This window comes from Rutidosis leptorrhynchoides, chromosome 1 (genome assembly GCF_046630445.1).
Source record: "Rutidosis leptorrhynchoides isolate AG116_Rl617_1_P2 chromosome 1, CSIRO_AGI_Rlap_v1, whole genome shotgun sequence".
Classification (NCBI taxonomy): domain Eukaryota; kingdom Viridiplantae; phylum Streptophyta; class Magnoliopsida; order Asterales; family Asteraceae; genus Rutidosis; species Rutidosis leptorrhynchoides.
In genome coordinates this window covers 611,932,468-611,948,126 of record NC_092333.1, presented here as the reverse complement: position 1 = coordinate 611,948,126, position 15,659 = coordinate 611,932,468, and positions in this window count along the sequence as shown.

The following is a 15,659-nucleotide window of genomic DNA, read 5'->3' as shown; positions in this document are numbered from 1 at the left end:
AGAACATGTGTTTAGTTGATTTTAAAAGTCAAGTTAGAAGGATTAACTTTTGTTTGCGAACAAGTTTAGAATTAACTAAACTATGTTCTAGTGATTACAAGTTTAAACCTTCGAATAAGATAGCTTTATATGTATGAATCGAATGATGTTATGAACATCATTACTACCTCAAGTTTTCTGGATAAAGCTACTGGAAATGATAAAAATGGATCTAGCTTCAAAGGATCCTTGGATGGCTTGAAAGTTCTTGAAGCATAATCATGACACGAAAAACAAGTTCAAGTAAAATTTCCACTCGAAATAAGATTGTTATAGTTATAGAACTTGAATCAAAGTTTGAATATGAGTATTACCTTGTATTAGAAAGATATCTTACTGTAAATAATAAAAATTTCTTGAGGTTGGATGATCACTCTACAAGATTGGAAGTAAGCTAGCAAACTTGGAAGTATTCTTGATTTTATGAAACTAGAACTTGTAGAATTTATGAAGAACACTTAGAACTTGAAGATAGAACTTGAGAGAGATAAATTAGATGAATAAAATTGAAGAATGAAAGTGTTTGTAGGTGTTTTTGGTCGTTGGTGTATGGATTAGATATAAAGGATATGTAATTTTGTTTTCATGTAAATAAGTCATGAATGATTACTCATATTTTTGTAATTTTATGAGATATTTCATGCTAGTTGCCAAATGATGGTTCCCACATGTGTTAAGTGACTCACATGGGCCACTAAGAGCTGATCATTGGAGTGTATATACCATTAGTACATACATCAAAAACTGTGTATTGTACGAGTACGAATACGGGTGCATACGAGTAGAATTGTTGATGAAACTGAACGAGGATGTAATTGTAAGCATTTTTGTTAAGTAGAAGTATTTTGATAAGTGTCTTGAAGTCTTTCAAAAGTGTATGAATACATATTAAAACACTACATGTATATACATTTTAACTGAGTCGTTAAGTCATCGTTAGTCGTTACATGTAAATGTTGTTTTGAAACCTTTAGGTTAACGATCTTGTTAAATGTTGTTAACCCAATGTTTATAATATCAAATGAGATTTTAAATTGTTATATTATCATGATATTATGATGTACGAATATCTCTTAATATGATCTATATACATTAAATGTCGTTACAACGATAATCGTTACATATATGTCTCGTTTCAAAATTATTAAGTTAGTAGTCTTATTTTTACATATGTAGTTCATTGTTAATACACTTAATGATATATTTACTTATCATTTAACATAATTAACCAAGTGTATCAATATATTAATATGATTCATATGTACCTAGTAAGACGTTATAACGATAATCGTTATATATATCGTTTTCGAGTTTCTTAATTTAATAGTCTCATTTTTATGTATATAACTCATTGTTAAAATACCTAATGAGATACATACTTATAATAAAATCAGTTTAACTATATATATAACCATATATATGTCATCGTATAGTTTTTACAAGTTTTAACGTTCGTGAATCGCCGGTCAACTTGGGTGGTCATTTGTCTATATGAAACCTATTCCAATTCATCAAGTCTTAATAAGTTTGATTGCTTAACATGTTGGAAACACTTAATCATGTAAATATCAATTTCATTTAATATATATAAACATGGAAAAGTTCGGGTCACTACAGTACCTACCCGTTAAATAATTTCGTCCCGAAATTTTAAGCTGTTGAAAGTGTTGACGAATCTTCTAGAAATAGATGCGGGTATTTCTTCTTCATCTGATATTCACGCTCCCAGGTAAACTCGGGTCCTCTACAAGCATTCCATCGAACCTTAACAATCTGTATCTTGTTTTGTTTAAGTCTCTTAACCTCACGATCCATTATTTTGACGGGTTCTTCAATGAATTGAAGTTTTTCATTGATTTGGATTTCGTCCAACGGAATAGTGAGATCTTCTTTAGCAAAACATTTCTTCAAATTTGAGATGTGGAAAGTGTTATGTACAGCTGCGAGTTGTTGAGGTAGCTCCAATTGGTAAGCTACTGGTCTGACACGATCTATAATCTTGAATGGTCCAATGTACCTTGGATTTAGCTTCCCCCGTTTACCAAATCGAACAACGCCTTTCCAAGGTGAAACCTTAAGCATGACCATTTCTCCAATTTCAAACTCTATATCTTTTCTTTTACTGTCCGCGTAGCTCTTTTGTCGAGGCTGGGCGGTTTTAAATCTTTGTTGAATTTGGATCATTTTCTCGGTAGTTTCTTGTATTATCTCCGGACCCGTAATCTGTCTATCCCCCACTTCATTCCAACAAATCGGAGACCTGCACTTTCTACCATAAAGTGCTTCAAACGACGCCATCTCAATGCTTGAATGATAGCTGTTGTTGTAGGAAAATTCTGCTAACGGTAGATGTCGATCCCAACTGTTTCCGAAATCAATAACACATGCTCGTAGCATGTCTTCAAGCGTTTGTATCATCCTTTCGCTCTGCCCATCAGTTTGTGGATGATAGGCAGTACTCATGTCTAGACGAGTTCCTAATGCTTGCTGTAATGTCTGCCAGAATCTTGAAATAAATCTGCCATCTCTATCAGAGATAATAGAGATTGGTATTCCATGTCTGGAGACGACTTCCTTCAAATACAGTCGTGCTAACTTCTCCATCTTGTCATCTTCTCTTATTGGCAGGAAGTGTGCTGACTTGGTGAGACGATCAACTATTACCCAAATAGTATCATAACCACTTGCAGTCCTTGGCAATTTAGTAATGAAATCCATGGTAATGTTTTCCCATTTCTATTCCGGGATTTCAGGTTGTTGTAGTAGACCTGATGGTTTCTGATGTTCAGCTTTGACCTTAGAACACGTCAAACATTCTCCTACATATTTAGCAATCTTGGCTTTCATACCTGGCCACCAAAAATGTTTCTTAAGATCCTTGTACATCTTCCCTGTTCCAGGATGTATTGAGTATCTGGTTTTATGAGCTTCTCTAAGTACCATTTCTCTCATATCTCCAAATTTTGGTACCCAAATTCTTTCAGCCCTATACCGGGTTCCGTCTTCCCGAATATTAAGATGCTTCTCCAATCCTTTGGGCATTTCATCCTTTTAATTTCCCTCTTTTAAAACTCCTTGTTGCGCCTCCTTTATTTGAGTAGTAAGGTTAGTGTGAATCATTATATTCATAGATTTTACTCGAATGGGTTCTCTGTCCTTTCTGCTCAAGGCGTCGGCTACCACATTTGCCTTCCCCGGGTGGTAACGAATCTCAAAGTCATAATCATTCAACAATTCAATCCACCTACGCTGCCTCATATTCAGTTGTTTCTGATTAAATATATGTTGAAGACTTTTGTGGTCGGTATATATAATACTTTTGACCCCATATAAGTAGTGCCTCCAAGTCTTTAATGCAAAAACAACCGCGCCTAATTCCAAATCATGCGTCGTATAATTTTGCTCGTGAATCTTCAATTGTCTAGACGCATAAGCAATCACCTTCGTTCGTTGCATTAATACACAACCGAGACCTTGCTTTGATGCGTCACAATAAATCACAAAATCATCATTCCCTTCAGGCAATGACAATATAGGTGCCGTAGTTAGCTTTTTCTTTAATAATTGAAACGCTTTCTCTTGTTCATCCTTCCATTCAAATTTCTTCCCTTTATGCGTTAATGCAGTCAAGGGTTTTGCTATTCTGGAAAAGTCTTGGATGAACCTTCTGTAGTAACCAGCTAGTCCTAAAAACTGGCGTATGTGTTTCGGAGTTTTCAGGGTTTCCCACTTTTCAACAGTTTCTATCTTTGCCGGATCCACCTTAATACCTTCTTTGTTCACTATGTGACCGAGGAATTGAACTTCTTCTAACCAAAATGCACACTTTGAAAATTTAGCGTACAATTCTTCCTTCCTCAATACTTCTAACACCTTTCTCAAATGTTCACTGTGTTCTTGGTCATTCTTTGAGTAAATAAGTATGTCATCAATGAAAACAATGACAAACTTGTCAAGGTATGGTCCACACACTCGATTCATAAGGTCCATGAACACAGCTGGTGCATTAGTTAAACCAAACGGCATGACCATAAACTCGTAATGACCATAACGCGTCCTAAAAGCAGTTTTTGGAATATCATCCTCCTTTACTCGCATTTGATGATATCCAGAACGTAAATCGATCTTCAAATAAACTGACGAGCCTTGTAGTTGATCAAATAAGTCGTCAATTCTCGGTAGTGGGTAGCGGTTCTTGATGGTAAGTTTGTTCAACTCTCGGTAGTCGATACACAACCTGAATGTACCATCTTTCTTCTTGACAAACAAAACAGGAGCTCTCCACGGTTATGTGCTTGGTCGAATGAAACCACGCTCTAAAAGTTCTTGTAATTGGCTTTGCAGTTCTTTCATCTCGCTGGGTGCGAGTCTGTAAGGAGCACGAGCTATTGGTGCAGCTCCTGGTACAAGATCTATTTGAAATTCAACGGATCGATGTGGGGGTAATCCCGGTAATTCTTTCGGAAATACATCGGGAAATTCTTTTACGAAGGGAACATCATTGATGCTCTTTTCTTCAGTTTGTACTTTCTCGACTTGTGCTAGAACAGCATAGCAACCTTTTCTTATTAGTTTTTGTGCCTTCAAATTACTAATAAGATGTAGCTTCGTGTTGCCCTTTTCTCCGTACACCATTAAGGGTTTTCCTTTTTCTCGTATAATGTGAATTGCATTTTTGTAACAAACGATCTCTGCTTTCACTTCTTTCAACCAGTCCATACCGATTATCACATCAAAACTTCCTAACTCTACTGGTATCAAGTCAATCTTAAATGTTTCGCTAACCAGTTTAATTTCTCGATTCCGACATATATTATCTGCTGAAATTAATTTACCATTTGCTAATTCGAGTAAAAATTTACTATCCAAAGGCGTCATTGGACAACTTAATTTAGCACAAAAATCTCTACTCATGTAGCTTCTATCCGCACCCGAATCAAATAAAACGTAAGCAGATTTATTGTCAATAAGAAACGTACCCGTAACAAGCTCCGGGTTTTCCTGTGCCTCTGCCGCATTAATATTGAAAACTCTTCTGCGGCCTTGTCCATTCGTGTTCTCCTGGTTCGGGCAATTTCTAATAATGTGGCCCAGTTTTCCACATTTATAACAAACTACATTGGCATAACTTGCTCCGACACTACTTGCTCCGCCATTACTCATTCCGACACCATTTGTTCCTTTCGTTCTGTTAACCCCTGGTCCATAGACCTCACACTTCGCCGCGCTATGACCATTTCTTTTACACTTGTTGCAAAATTTGGTGCAGAACCCCGAGTGATACTTTTCACACCTTTGGCATAGCTGCTTCTGATTGTTGTTGTTGTTGTTGTTGCGGTTGTTATTGTTGTTGGGATGATTGTTGTAGTTGCTGTTGTTGTTGTTGTTGTTGTTGTTGTTGTTGTTGTTGTTGTTGTTGTTGTTGTTGTTGTTGTTGGGCCGGTTGTTGTAGTTGCGATTGATGTTGCGATTGTTAGGATAGTTGTTGCGATTATTGTTGTAATTGCTGTTGTTGTTGTATTGGTGATTCTTATCACCGTTTTCCTCCCACTTTCTTTTGACTTGCTTCACATTGGCCTCTTCAGCAGTCTGTTCTTTAATTCTTTCTTCAATCTAGTTCACTAGTTTGTGAGCCATTCTACATGTCTGTTGTATGGAGGCGGGCTCGTGTGAACTTATATCTTCTTGGATTCTTTCCGGTAATCCTTTCACAAACGCGTCGATCTTCTCTTCCTCATCTTCGAACGCTCCCGGACACAATAGGCATAATTATGTGAATCATCTTTCGTACGTGGTAATATCAAATCCTTGGGTTCGTAACCCTCTAAGTTCTGTCTTGAGCTTATTGACCTCGATTCTGGGACGGTACTTCTCGTTCATCAAGTGCTTGAATGTTGACCACGGTAGTGGGTAAGCATCATCTTGTCCCACTTGCTCTAGATAGGTATTCCACCATGTTAACGCAGAACCTGTGAAGGTATGCGTAGCGTACTTCACTTTGTCCTCTTCAGTACACTTACTTATGGCAAACACCGATTCGACCTTCTCGGTCTACCGTTTCAATCCGATCGGTCCTTCGGTTCCATCAAATTCCAAAGGTTTGCAGGTAGTGAATTCTTTGTAGGTGCATCCTACACGATTTCCTGTACTGCTAGATCCAAGGTTATTGTTGGTATGTAGCGCGGCCTGTACTGCGGCTATGTTTGAAGCAAGAAAGGCACGAAATTCCTCTTCACTCATATTCAAGGTGTGTCGAGTAGTCGGTGCCATTTCCTTCAAAATAGTCAAATAAAACGAGTTAATCATATAGAATATCAAGAGTAGTCAATAGTATTTCGTAGCGTAATATGAACTTATTTATAAAAGCTCTTTCTTCATATTAGCATTTTATACTCTTTAATTCGGGTAGTACTTACTCGTTAAGTTCATACTTAGTAGCTAACATACCATTTCAACTACTACAATTCTATATGAAAAACTAATCACAAAAAAATATATATCATATTCAAACCTTTATACAATAACTTGCAAACTTACAATACGGCTATTTTACATATAGCATGAAATATAGCACATAAAACTTTGATACAAAGTAGTTGTGAAGATAATTCTAGTTAATAAATAAGGCGTTCAGCAAAGGCAACAAAGACACGTAATTCATACGTCCAGAAACAAGTCATGCATTCTGGTTTTACTAATACCACTTCCCATCCTTGGTCTCGTGGAACGTAACCGTTGTGACCGATAGTATGACAACGTGTTGTAACGTCGTCAAAAGGACGAAGATTACGTAATGACCAACAGTCTCGTAATAACCTAAAAACCTCATTTCTTACCCCAATTACCGACTCCGTCACTTGTGGGAACGTTTTGTTTAATAGTTGTAGCCCGATGTTCTTTTTCTCACTTTGGTGAGAAGCGAACATTACTAACCCGTAAGCATAACATGCTTCTTTATGTTGCATGTTAGCCGCTTTTTCTAAATCATGAAGTCCTATATTCGGATACATTGAGTCAAAATAATTTCGTAACCCGTTGCGTAAAATAGCATTTGGGTTCCCCGCAATATATGCGTCAAAGTAAACACATTGTAACTTATGGGTTTCCCAATGTGATATCCCCCATCTTTCAAACGAAAGCCTTTTATAAACCAAGGCATTCTTGGAACGTTTTTCGAATGTCTTACAAACTGATTTTGCCATAAATAGTTGTGCCGAGGAATTCTGACCGACTCTAGACAAGATTTCATCAATCATGTCTCCGGGTAAGTCTTCTAAAATATTGGGTTGTCTATCCATTTTGTGTTTTTATACTGTAAAATAGATAAGAGTTAGATTCATAAAAGATACTTATTAATACAAGCAATTTTTACATATATCGTAAAGCATAAGCACACTATATTACATATATTACACCGCACAAATACAACTATCTTATTCCGACTCACTCGTTTCTTCTTTTTCGAACTTGGTTCTTTATGCTAAGTTTTTAGGGATATATGATGTTCTCCTAATACGAGCCGTCGTTTTCCACATTGGTTTAGAAAAACCTGGTAGTTTAGAGGTTTCCGGGTTATTTTCACAACTTAAGAAATACGGGTGTTGACGATACATATAAAGTTCATCGGGTTTGGAATCAAATTTCTCTATTTTTATGCCCTTTCCCTTATTGTTCTCTTTTGCCTTATTAAATTATGTTGGGGTAATTTCTATAACATCATCGGAATCCTTGTCGGGATCTGATTCATCGGAGAATTGGTAATCCTCCCAATACTTTGCTTCCTTGGCGGAAACACCATTGACCATAATTAACTTTGGTTGGTTGGTTGAGGATTTTCTTCTACTTAACCGTTTTATTATTTCCCCAACTGGTTCTATTTCTTCTTCCGGTTCCGATTCTTCTTCCGGTTCCGATTCTTCTTCTGGTTCCGACTCTTCTTCCGGTTCCTCTTCGGGAACTTGTGAATCAGTCCACGAATCATTCCAATTTACATTTGACTCTTCATTATTATTAGGTGAGTCAATGGGTCTTGTTCTAGAGGTAGACATCTATCACATAATATCAAACACGTTAAGAGATTAATATATCACATAATATTCACATGTTAAAAATATATAGTTTCCAACAAAATTTGTTAAGCAATCATTTTTTCAAGTAAACACGGTCGAAGTCCAGACTCACTAATGCATCCTAACAAACTCGATAAGACACACTAATGCAAAATTCTGGTTCTCTAAGACCAACGCTCTGATACCAACTGAAATGTCCCGTTCATATTGATTATAAATGTTCCATATTAATTGATTTCGTTGCGAGGTTTTGACCTCTATATGAGACGTTTTTCAAAGACTGCATTCATTTTTAAAACAACCATAACCTTTATTTTATCAATAAAGGTTTCAAAAGCATTACGTAGATTATCAAATAATGATAATCTAAAATATACTGTTTACACACGATCATTACATAATGGTTTACAATAGAAATATATTACATCGACATATGTTTCTTGAATGCAGTTTTTACATAATATCATACAAACATGGACTCCAAATCTTGTCCTTATTTTAGTATGCAACAGCGGAAGCTCTTAATATTCACCTGAGAATAAACATGCTTTAAACGTCAACAAAAATGTTGGTGAGTTATAGGTTTAACCTATATATATCAAATCGTAACAATAGACCACAAGATTTCATATTTCAATATACATCCCATACATAGAGATAAAAATCATTCATATGGTGAACACCTGGTAACCGACATTAACAAGATGCATATATAAGAATATCCCCATCATTCCGGGACACCCTTCGGATATGATATAAATTTCGAAGTACTAAAGCATCCGGTACTTTGGATGGGGTTTGTTAGGCCCAATAGATCTATCTTTAGGATTCGCGTCAATTAGGGTGTCTGTTCCCTAATTCTTAGATTACCAGACTTAATAAAAAGGGGCATATTCGATTTCGATAATTCAACCATAGAATGTAGTTTCACGTACTTGTGTTTATTTTGTAAATCATTTATAAAACCTGCATGTATTCTCATCCCAAAAATATTAGATTTTAAAAGTGGGACTATAACTCACTTTCACAGATTTTTACTTCGTCGGGAAGTAAGACTTGGCCACTGGTCGATTCACGAACCTATAACAAATATGTACATATATATCAAAGTATATTCAAAATATATTTACAACACTTTTAATACATTTTGATGTTTTAAGTTAATTAAGTCAGCTGTCCTCGTTAGTAACCTACAACTAGTTGTTCAACGTTAGATGTACAGAAAAAAAATTGATATATATTATCTTGAATCAATCCACGACCCAGTGTATACACGTCTCATGCTAGATCACAACTCAAAGTATATATATTTTTGGAATCAACCTCAACCCTGTATAGCTAACTCCCACATTACTGCATATAGAGTGTCTATGGTTGTTCCAAATAATATATACACATGGGTCGATATGATATGTCAAAACATTTGAATACTTGTCTATGGTATCCCAAGATTACATAATATATTAGAATATATGTATAATACAATATAAGTTAGCTAGGATATGATTAATATAGATTTGTTACCAATTTTCACGTTGCTACAACAAAAAAAATTATCCAATCTTGTTTTACCCATAACTTCTTCATTTTAAATCCGTTTTGAGTGAATCAAATTGCTATGGTTTCATATTGAACTCTATTTTATGAATCTAAACACAAAAAATATAGTTTTATAGTCAGAAATATAAGTTACAAGTCGTTTTTGTAAAGGTAGTCATTTCAGTCGAAAGAACGACGTCTAGATGACCATTTTAGAAAACATACTTCCACTTTGAGTTTAACCATGATTTTTGGATATAGTTTCATGTTCATAAGAAAAATCATTTTCCCAGAAGAACAACTTTTAAATCAAAGTTTATCATAGTTTTTAATTAACTAACCTAAAACAGCCCGCGGTGTTACTACGACGGCGTAAATTCGGTTTTACGGTGTTTTTCGTGTTTCCAGGTTTTAAATCATTAAGTTAGCATATCATATAGATATAGAACATGTGTTTAGTTGATTTTAAAAGTCAAGTTAGAAGGATTAACTTTTGTTTGCGAACAAGTTTAGAATTAACTAAACTATGTTCTAGTGATTACAAGTTTAAACCTTCGAATAAGATAGCTTTATATGTATGAATCGAATGATGTTATGAACATCATTACTACCTAAAGTTTTCTGGATAAAGCTACTGGAAATGATAAAAATGGATCTAGCTTCAAAGGATCCTTGGATGGCTTGAAAGTTCTTGAAGCAGAATCATGACACGAAAAACAAGTTCAAGTAAGATTTCCACTCGAAATAAGATTGTTATAGTTATAGAACTTGAATCAAAGTTTGAATATGAGTATTACCTTGTATTAGAAAGATATCTTACTGTAAATAAGAAAGATTTCTTGAGGTTGGATGATCACTCTACAAGATTGGAACTAAGCTAGCAAACTTGGAAGTATTCTTGATTTTATGAAACAAGAACTTGTAGAATTTATGAAGAACACTTAGAACTTGAAGATAGAACTTGAGAGAGATCAATTAGATGAAGAAAATTGAAGAATGAAAGTGTTTGTAGGTGTTTTTGGTCGTTGGTGTATGGATTAGATATAAAGGATATGTAATTTTGTTTTCATGTAAATAAGTCATGAATGATTACTCATATTTTTGTAATTTTATGAGATATTTCATGCTAGTTGCCAAATGATGGTTCTCACATGTTTTAGGTGACTCACATGGGCTGCTAAGAGCTGATCATTAGAGTGTATATACCAATAATACATACATCTAAAAACTGTGTATTGTACGAGTACGAATACGGGTGCATACGAGTAGAATTGTTGATGAAACTGAACGAGGATGTAATTGTAAGCATTTTTGTTAAGTAGAAGTATTTTGATAAGTGTCTTGAAGTCTTTCAAAAGTGTATGAATACATATTAAAACACTACATGTATATACATTTTAACTGAGTCGTTAAGTCATCGTTAGTCGTTACATGTAAATGTTGTTTTGAAACCTTTAGGTTAACGATCTTGTTAAATGTTGTTAACCCAATGTTTATAATATCAAATGAGATTTTAAATTGTTATATTATCATGATATTATGATGTACGAATATCTCTTAATATGATCTATATACATTAAATGTCGTTACAACGATAATCGTTACATATATGTCTCGTTTCAAAATCATTAAGTTAGTAGTCTTATTTTTACATATGTAGTTCATTGTTAATACACTTAATGATATATTTACTTATAATTTAACATAATTAACCAAGTGTATCAATATCTTAATATGATTCATATGTACCTAGTAAGACGTTATAACGATAATCGTTATATATATCGTTTTCGAGTTTCTTAATTTAATAGTCTCATTTTTATGTATATAACTCATTGTTAAAATACCTAATGAGATACATACTTATAATAAAATCAGGTTAACTATATATATAACCATATATATGTCATCGTATAGTTTTTACAAGTTTTAAGGTTCGTGAATCACCGGTCAACTTGGGTGGTCATTTGTCTATATGAAACCTATTCCAATTAATCAAGTCTTAATAAGTTTGATTGCTTAACATGTTGGAAACACTTAATCATGTAAATATCAATTTCATTTAATATATATAAACATGGAAAAGTTCGGGTCACTACATTAAAGTCATGTATGGTAACAAGTAAATGTATAGAAATACATTCGTTTAATCACAAGTATTAATAATAAATATTAATAAGTAAACGTTGGAAAATCCAGGGTCGTTACATTACCCACCTGTTAAAGAAAATTTCGTCCCGAAATTTTAAGCTGAGGTAGATGGAGGAGTCGGGAAAAGGTGAGGATACTTCTGCATCATTTGATCCTCTCGCTCCCAGGTAAACTCAGGTCCTCGTTTGGCATTCCATCGTACTCTGACGATCGGAATCTTATTACGTTTCAAAGTTTTGACCTCACGGTCCATAATTTCAACAGGTTCTTCCACAAAGTGGAGTTTATCATCAATCGTAAGTTCTTTCAGTGGTATGATAAGTTCGGGTGCAGCAAGACACTTCTTCAAGTTTGACACGTGGAAAGTAGGATGAACTGAGCTCAATTATGTTGGAAGATCCAAACGGTAAGCAACGGGTCCAACACGCTCCAAGATTTCAAAAGGCCCAATGTATCGTGGGTTTAACTTTCCACGTTTTCCAAAACGAATCACACCCTTCCAAGGTGCAACCTTCAACATTACACGGTCACCAACGTTGAATTCAAAGTCTTAACATTTAAGATCGGCATAACTCTTTTGGCGATCGCTGGCAGTCTTAAGTCTAGCCTGAATCTGAGCAATCTTCTCCATGGTTTCATGGACTACCTCGGGTCCGGTGATTTGCTTTTCGCCTACTTCGGCCCAACAAATAGGTGATCGGCACTTGCGGCCATACAATGCTTCAAAAGGTGCGGCATTAATACTCGAGTGATAACGGTTGTTGTAAGAAAATTCGGCGAGTGGCAAATGCCTTTCCCAGGCCTTTCCGAAATCAATAACACATGCACGCAACATGTCTTCCAAGGTCTGAATCGTTCGTTCACTTTGCCCGTCAGTATGTGGGTGATATGCAGTACTCATGTCGAGACGAGTTCCCATGGCTTCTTGTAAAGAACGCCAAAATCTAGAGGCAAAACGGGGATCGCGATCTGAGATGATCGATAAAGGTACACCATGACGAGATACAACCTCTTTAATGTATAGTTGAGCAAGTCTCTCCATTGTATCCGTTTCCTTCATAGCCAAGAAGTGTGCAGATTTGGTAAGACGGTCAACGATAACTCAGATGGTATCGTATCCGTCCATCGTCTTTGGCAGCTTGGTGATGAAATCCATTGTGATCCTTTCCCACTTCCATTGCGGGATTTCCGGTTGTTGAAGTAACTCAGAAGGTCTTTGATATTCAGCCTTAACTTTCGAGCAAGTCAGACACTTACCAACATAAGTTGCAACGTCCTTCTTAAGATTCGGCCACCAATACTGTTCGAATGGATGGTGATGTTCAGAGCCCTAACACGAAGAGGTGCCGTCCTCTCCTTTCGGCTTAAAGCGTCAGCTACAACATTGACCTTGCGAGGATGATAGCGAAGTCTAAAATCATAGTCGTTTAGCATCTCAATCCATCGACGCTGTCTCATATTCAGTTGCTTCTGATCGAATATGTGCTGGAGACTCTTGTGATCGGTGAAGATAGTACTTTTCGTTCCATAAAGATAGTGTTTTCACAATTTGAGCGCAAGGACAACGGCTCCAAGTTCAAGATCATGAGTAGTGTAGTTCCGCTCGTGAATATTCAGTTGATGGGAAGCATAGGCGATAACCTTTGTGCTTTGCATCAGTACACAACCAAAACCACTTTTCGATGCATCGCAATAAATGACGAAATCGTCACTGCCTTCAGGAAGTGATAAGATAGGTGCGGTGGTTAACTTCTTCTTCAAGGTTTGAAATGCTGATTCGTGTGCGGGTTCCCAAATGAACTTCTTCCCTTTGTGAGTCAATGCGGTCAAAGGACGCGCAATCAGAGAGAAACCTTCAATAAACCTCGGTAGTAACCGGCGAGGCCTAGAAATTGGCGAATATGTGTCAGAGTAGTGGGGGTTTCCCACTTGCTGATAGCTTCAATCTTGGCGGGATCAACTTTGATACCCTGGTCGCTCACAACATGACCCAGAAATTGGACTTCCTTCAACCAAAATTCACACTTGGAGAATTTCGCATATAGTTGCTCTTGTCTCAAGAGTTCAAGTACTAGTCGGAGATGTTGCTCATACTCTTCTTCGCTCTTAGAGTAGATGAGGATATCATCTATGAAGACGATAACGAACTTATCCAGGTACGGCTTGCAGACACGATTTATGAGATCCATAAACACGGCAGGTGCGTTGGTTAAACTGAATGGCATCACAAGAAACTCATAATGACCATAATGAGTTCTGAATGCAGTCTTCATCACGTCGCTCTCTTTCACCCTCAGCTGGTGATAACCGGATCGCAAATCGATCTTAGAGTAAACGCTCGATCCTTGAAGTTGGTCAAAGAGATCGTCAATTCGGGGAAGAGGATACCGATTCTTGATTGTCAATTTGTTGAGTGCGCGGTAGTCGATACACATACGGAAGGATCCATCCTTCTTCTTCACAAATAAAACAGGTGCGCCCCAAGGCGAGAAACTTGGTTGGATAAATCCACGATCTAGCAGTTCTTGTAATTGGCTCTGCAATTCTTGCATCTCGGAAGGTGCGAGTCTATAAGGTGCGCGACCTACAGGTGCAGCTCCTGGCACTAAGTCGATCTGAAACTCTACTGCTCTTGGTGGCGGCAATCCAGGCAATTCCTCAGGGAAGACATCGGAAAATTCGTTCACAATTCGAACGTCGTTCACACTCTTCACCTCGGTTTCTACCGTTTTCACATGTGCTAGGACAGCAAGACGTCCCTTCTTCATGATCTTTTGCGCTTTCACGTAACTAATGAGGTTCAGCTTCGAGGTACATCTCTCTCCATAAATGATCAGTGGCTCACCATCTCCTTGTGGTATACGAAGAGCTTTATCTCCACAGATAATGTCGGCCCTTATCTTGGTCAACCAATCCATACCGACGATCACGTCAAAACTTCCCAATTTAATAGGTATCAAATCAATTTCGAAATCTACACCAGCTATGTTGATAATAGCTCCTCGACTAATATGGTCAACGTTCTCAAGTTTTCCATTGGCGACCTCGACAAGCATACTCTCTTTTAAAGGGACTAACGACCAATTAATCTTATCGCAAAAGTGTCTACATACATAACTTCTATCGGCACCAGTATCAAATAGGACAGAAGCTAATAAATTGTTGATAGTGAATATATCTGTCACCAAGTCGGGATTCTCTCGGGCGTCCCTTGCATTAACATTGAAAGCTCTACCACGCGGTGGTCCGCCATTTTTTCTTTTGTTGGGGCACGCATTTCTGAAATGGCCCGTCTGTCCGCATTCGTAGCACTTTTTCGGTCCATTGGGGTTCGCCTTCATATTCAGGGTGGTGACCTTGCAGTCTTTACCGATATGTCCAGTCCGTTGGCACTTTTCACAAACAACATTACAATACCCAGTATGGTGCTTGTAGCACCGCCTGCATTGTGGTAAGGTTCCATTGTAGTTGGGGTTTGAGTTGGTGTTCGGATTGGGGTTTCCACCGTTGTTGTTTCCTCTAAAAACCTCATGTCGTTTCGCCAGGTTTTGATCATAGGTCCTTCCCCTGTTGTTATCCATTTGCGCTTCTCACTACTACCCGCTTCAGACTTAGCCTTCTCCGGTTCGTCGATGATAATTTGGTTCATTAAAGTATGCGCCATGCGCATCGCTTCCGGGACATTGGGTGGTTTGGACGAGGTGACGTTTCCCTTAATGGACTTAGGAAGTCCCCACAAATATCTCTCCATACGCTTGAATTCCGGGGTGACCATGGTAGGACACATCAGGGCTAGTTCCAAATACCTACGATTGTACCCATCGAGATCGTTTCCCACGACCTTCAACTGCATAAACTCAA